The following is a 6,662-nucleotide window of genomic DNA, read 5'->3' on the forward strand; positions in this document are numbered from 1 at the left end:
AAGAACATCCTGGCTTAAGTACTTACGGGAATGGTTCGAATGCAGTAGTGCAGAGCTATTTAGAGCGGCAGTCAACAGGGTCCGCATTGCCATGATGATTTCCAACCTTCGATAGAAGATGGAACTTAAAGAAGAAGATAAGGAATTTAAATTGATTAGTATTAATTAAACACAGTTTAAAATTTATAATTTATTATTATAATAAATCTTCGTTTGGAAATTGTGATTTTTATTTTTAGCAAAAACTGTGGTTGTAGAAAAAGTAGTGTGTAACACGTACAGAAAGGTAATTTCTCACTCGTTTGAATTGCGGCACTCGCTTGCGCTCGTCCCGCAACTTTTCGAACTCGTGAGAAATTAGTACCTTTCTGCACTTGTTGCGCAATATACTATTTAAATCCGAATTAAACAATTCAACCAAATAATTATTTATTCACGTCTTCCCAAATCTACAACTCTAACACCACGCCCTCTGTTTAATCTACTTATCAGTATAATGCGACTTCCAGCTCGGGATATATCTAAGACACAGTCATTATGGTTTATTGACATGACTCTTAGGATTCAACGAACATAAATTTGAAATTCAGATAAGTATAAAGCTAATGCTTAGAGAATCTGCGGGGTTTCGTGGAGGCGATTAAGTTTATAGTCGACTTGGTGGCCTAGAAAGTGGAAGGTTAAGCGCAATAATAATAGAGGCAATAGAGGCTAAGAGTTATATGAGAGAATCAGTCCAAATAGAGGGCAGCTGTGTACTTTGATGTCGACGCATTTTCAAGATAATGTGCCGTTAAGTTTATTTAACGTTGACTTGAAGCAGATAACTGTCATTAAGGTGTTACTGTGTCCAGTGAAAACTTATTTTCCTTATATGCCTGTTAGCAATCTCCCGATCACGATAATTTGCCCACAGCCCGTGGCAAATAGTCCACAAAAGAAAACATACCCCAAGAAACGAAGCCGAAAAAGCACTTGAAAATAGAAGAAATATCTTAAGGAAGTCAATAGAAAAGGCGTACCATCACGTAGGTATCGAAATTTTTACTCCGTCGTGGTTTTTTTTATTAACATTTAAGCATAAAAAGCAACTTTTTTCATTTATTTCAGTCTTGTGAAAAAACGACGCCCTGTAGATGAAACAATATTCAACAGACGACTTTTTTGAAAATATTTGCTTATTAAAATGGGGTTTTCTTGATTTCAAAATATTTCGAAATTAAGGAGATTTGCAAATTAAACCCGTTGTATCGTTTTTCGTCTTGTAAACAATTTAATTATCTGCGCCCTTTAACCTTTACAAAAACACAAAAACATTTGAAAGGCTGTAAAACAAACACATCTTAGAAGACAAAGAAGTTTGCACGACCTATAAAAGCGGATATTTTATTTTAATTCATAACGCAGTTGTTTATAAACATTAAGGGTATAGGCGCAAAATGTCGCCTGTCAATATGTTCAATGTGTTTTAAATGTATTCATTTTTTTCGAACCGTGAGAAAACTTACAGGTATTTTTGAAAAATTAAACGCAGAATAAAATATTGCATTATTACCGAGGGTCGAATATAGTGTTGCCCAAAATCGGTCTTGGTCTTGCAGTCTTGGTATTGTTCTTGCATTTTCGCAAGACCAAGACCAAGACCGCCTAATTTTAGCAAGTCCAAGACCAAGACTTACTGTGCAAGACTTGAGCAAGAACAAGACTAATCCTGCGAGACTCTTGTGTCTTGTAGTTAGAACTGAGGGTCGTTTTAGGGAGTATATTAGTTCGACTATATTTTTAGATACTCTATGAGAAACAAGAAAATTTGTAACACAAATTTTGAAAATTGGACTTATGCGCATTACAAACAATACCATAACATAAACATACATAGCGAATCAAAATATCCATTTAAAGAACACTTCACACATTTGACACGTAATCAGAGGTCATTATTGCACTGTAAAAATAAAATATTTTGTACATTCCTTTCCAGCAAACGACTTCTCTGAAATTAATTGTCCGGGTTATGAGATAGTCGCCTTCTAATCATAACATAACATTCTTGCTTTGCGACGCCGATAGTAATATCTAATACCATATCCAAACTTTTTTAAAATTAGCTGATAAAAAATATACCTAATAAGTAATTAATTTTTTTCATTATTAGTTTTCCAGGAATTTATACACAAAAATCTTATCGGTATATAGAATAGTAGTAAGACTATTATGTATTGTTTTTGCTGAATCTGCTATGAGGTCACTCGGTTAAATAACATTTGCCGAAACAGCGCGTATAATATTTAAAAGTGTGATACCGAGACAAAAGAACAGATAATGCCAGATATCCTAACAAAATACCAAAATATTATTTAATAAAGATATACACTTCTCCAAAAAATTTACGCACCACCTTATAAACGGGTCATTGTTTCGAATTTACTAAACCTGTTGTCCGATTTAAGTGATTTTTTAAATATTATGTTGTCTTATTTTTATAAATATCGCTATAATAATATTGTTGCTAGACAAATCAATTATTGTCATTGTACATCGGGTGTAGGTACCAATCAAACTGTGTTTTTTCTCAGAGCTAAAATCACTCTGTGGAATATTCTAGCATTTATAAAATACTGAAATTTAAACGATAGCCTCATGTTTTCTTAACATTATGTTTCCTTATTTATTCGCTTATATTGGATAATAAAATAAGTTTCTAATAAACTTTAGTTAGTTAGAACATAAGCACCGATCACTTAGATCATGAGTTCAAACCCCACCCAGTGTAAATTGTCTAGATCAGTAATTCTCAATCTTTTTGAGTCATGTACCACAAAATACGTTTTGTTATTTTTGTTACAACCTAACTGAAATAGCTAGGTAATCTAATTAACTATAATAATTGTGGCTAATTTTGTCTGTTTTTGCGTTTTGTGTACCACCGCAAATAATGATATGTACCACCAGTGGTACATGCACTACAGGTTGAGAACCGCTGGTCTAGATATTTATTAATTTGGCTGGTCTTTACTATGGCTATGATATTACTGCTTAAAATGTACCTCTCTTACGTTGTTCAAAGATATGCAATAGGCTAATAGGCAACTGCGAGACTTGCAAGACCAAGACCAAGACCTGGAGCGCAATACCAAGACCAAGACCAAGACTAGGTGTACTGGCGCAAGACCAAGACCAAGACAAGTCTCGTCTTGGTCTTGCATTTGGGCACACTAGTCGAAAGTCCGTTAGAATAACCAAAAAGTTTCCTTTGAATAAGATATTTAAAATTAAAAATCACAATAAATTTTCTTTTTTTTTTCACCCCTGTAACTTATTAAAATAAACATTATAGAAGTTCTCAGGGACTTTCGGCCCTCGGTAGTAAAGTAATCTTTCGTTTTGCGTTTAAATTTTCTTAAAATACTGTTTTCTCAGGATTCGAAAAAAAATGAATACATTTAAAACACATTGAAAATTTTGACAGGCGACATTTTGCGCCCATGCCTTTAAGAGCTGAAATTTGGACAGTTCGTAAATGAAGTTATTTAACATTTATTTTTTTCAAAATATGTGTATAGAAAATTTTATTGATCGATGATAATAAAAATAGTCATAAAATTATCAAATCGAAAAAATGCAAAAAAAAAGAGCAGGAAAACACTACACTTTTAGAGGTTAGTAGTGGTTTTATAGGGGTGAAAATATATTAGGACCTAATTTTTAGTTCAGACGAGCTACCCCAATTCAAAAAGAAAAAGTCACTATATTAGGTATAACCCGAGATATTGCAGTTTTTCAAGCGCGCTCCTTTTTGAAGTTCATGAAAACTCGAAAAGAATTATCACCACTATGCGGCATCGGCGTCTTCTCTTTTGGACAAACTGCCCGAAAATAAGCTCTTAATGTTTATAACCGCTGTGAATTAAAAACAAAAAGGATGTGTGTGTACTTTTTACGCACGTAAGAAATTATACTTCTGCTATATGATTTCAACGAAATAAATTATGCTTTATAATATATTTTATGTATTAACTATTTATTTGTATTTTATTTAAATATTAAACTAATTTTAATACTACTTTCAAAATTTTTTATCTATACAGTACCAAAAATTCAAAAAATAAAAAAAATTTGGGAACACCCGGGTTTGAATCGGGGACCTCTCGATCTGCAGTCGAATGCTCTACCACTGAGCTATAATCGCTATGTTTATAATGGATTACAAGATTTCTATGACATAGTGACAAAGACCAAGTGAAGTATACGAGTATAAAAACGTTTTAATAATAGTTATTATCTTATTCCCGAGGAAGGCAAATCCATAGAAACAACAATTATAATAAATATATACTTCTATCATATGATTTCAACGAAATAAATTATGCTTTATAATATATGTTATATATTAACTATGTATTTGTATTTTATTTAAATATTAAACTAATTTTAATACTTACTACTTTCCAAAATTTTTTATTAAAACTACCAAAAATTCAAAAAATAAAAAAAAATTGGGAGCACCCGGGTTTGAACCGGGAACCTCTCGATCTGCAGTCGAATGCTCTACCACTGAGCTATAATCGCTATGTTTATAATGGATTACAAGATTTCTCTGACATAGTGACAAAGACCAAGTGAAGTATACGAGTATAAAAACGTTTTAGTAATAGTTATTATCTTATTCCCGAGGAAGGCAAATTCATAGAAACAACAATCATAATAAATCTTCTTCTTCTTAACGTGCCCTATCAAGTCCCCTTGACGTTGGCGATTAACATGGCGAAACTGTCTCTGGCTCGAGCTATTCTAAATAGGTGCTCTGCTTCCTTTATTCCTGTCCACTCCCGGATATTCTTCAACCAAGAGGCCTGCTTTCTACCAATTCCTCTGCGTCCTTCGATTTTACCCATCATAATAAGTTGAAGAATATTATACCGGTCTCCCCTTGCTACGTGTCCAAATAGGCCATCTTTCTATATTTGATATACTTACTTAAAACACAAATACATTTTTTTCACACTTTGTTTGCACTGATACATACATAACTTGAAAAATTTTGCAACTAAGTCCATACTGTCCGTGTGCGGATGCGAGTAGGTTTTAATAGAAATAATTAATTCTCAACATTTTTCCCAATCGCCCCTAAAGAAGTATAACTTCAAAAATTATCTCCAGTTCTATGAGGGTCGTACAAACTTTGTTTAAGATGTCTTTGAACAGATGTAAAATTCTTATATCTGATCTTCTAGATCAGGGGTCACCAATTAGTTTCCCTGCGGGTCCGTTTCGAAAACCTATGACACTTCTGGGGTCCGGATTTATGCTGCCTGTTTCTGACTGTTCTGATTCGATTTCTTTGGTGGATTCTTGTTAAAAAATATCACCTATAAACAAATCAGAAGGATGCCGGGCGAAATTTTTATGCAAAATTACCCCTAATATTTTTTTAACAAATTCAAAACATCACCTTTTTTGCCCGCGAAAATATGTTTCTAGCATTTTTGGGTCATCTTCAATAAAATAAATTTGTCATTTTATTAAAACTTGAGAGTTTTCAAGCAACGCAAATGCATATTTTCGCATTTTTCAGATTTTAAATCGCTTATAATCAAAAACTATCAACTTTTCAGAAATATGACAAGACACCTTTATTGTTTATAATTACCCAAGAAACCTAAAATACATTTTTCGAGGCAAAAAGTAATTTTGAATTTGCTTAAAAAATTTTTTCACCAGGCACCCTTGTGATTTGTTTAAAGAGGACATTTTTGAACAGGAATCCGCAAAGAAATCGAGTCAGAAAAATTTTTCATACGAAAGTGGCCTCACACATGGACTAATATTAAAAGGAAAACTAATAATATCTGATTGATTCTTGGTTACTGTATACTTTTCTGTGAGTTTTCCTGGTACAATAAATAAAATATAAATTCATTGTGTATTGTTTTGATGTTATTATCAGTATATTTTGAAAACAGCAGTATTGTAAATTGTTACTGAGAATATTTTAAAAACTAGGAATTTATACTTTGAATGCTAATGATAATGAAGTTTTTAGACATCTTCAATTTTGTAGAAAGGAAACTGAGGAATTTAAAATAAATAATCATAGTACAAGATACTAATTAACATGTTATCTTTTCTACATTGATTTTAATGCAAGGTATTTGTTGCAAACTTATTAAATCTGAAAATTATTTTAATGAAATGCACATCTGAAAAGTACTTCTACTTATAGTAGAGAGGAAATGAATATAAAAAATGCACATGACAATTTTATATTACAGCTTACTTAATTTCAATATTAATGATTAGTAAGTATAACAATAAGGGGAAAAACTCTTTACAAAATTAAATTATCACAGAGAAAAATGACATTTTTTTATGTACAACCTGTCTGAAGTTTGGAGTGAGCTTAGTGCAACTGAGTCTCATTACGGAGTTCATATATTCATCTGGTAAGTGAGATCTCTACCGATTTTTAATAAAGTTCATTCTTGATAAAGCGGCTTCGCACACATACGTTGAGCCAAACATAGTACCTACACAATTCCATGGCCAAACATTTTCAAAATTACCAAACACTAGGTATATTCTGAATTTATTGACGGTCCGCACAAAAGTAGCTCACGGTCCGGATGCGGACCGCGGTCCGCTAATTGGTGACCCCTGTCTAG

The 6,662-nt window shown here is 32.5% G+C and overlaps 2 non-coding genes across 2 annotated transcripts; both read right to left on the minus strand.

Annotated features, from left to right (window-relative positions):
* Positions 1–4,117: 4,117 nt before the first annotated feature.
* Positions 4,118–4,189, minus strand: Trnac-gca (transfer RNA cysteine (anticodon GCA)). Its single transcript has one exon. It is a non-coding gene; the product is annotated as a tRNA-Cys (tRNA).
* Positions 4,190–4,497: 308 nt separating this feature from the next.
* On the minus strand, positions 4,498–4,569 carry Trnac-gca (transfer RNA cysteine (anticodon GCA)). The gene has a single exon. It is a non-coding gene; the product is annotated as a tRNA-Cys (tRNA).
* Positions 4,570–6,662: the final 2,093 nt, after the last annotated feature.

This window comes from Diabrotica virgifera, chromosome 2 (genome assembly GCF_917563875.1).
Source record: "Diabrotica virgifera virgifera chromosome 2, PGI_DIABVI_V3a".
Taxonomy (NCBI): domain Eukaryota; kingdom Metazoa; phylum Arthropoda; class Insecta; order Coleoptera; family Chrysomelidae; genus Diabrotica; species Diabrotica virgifera.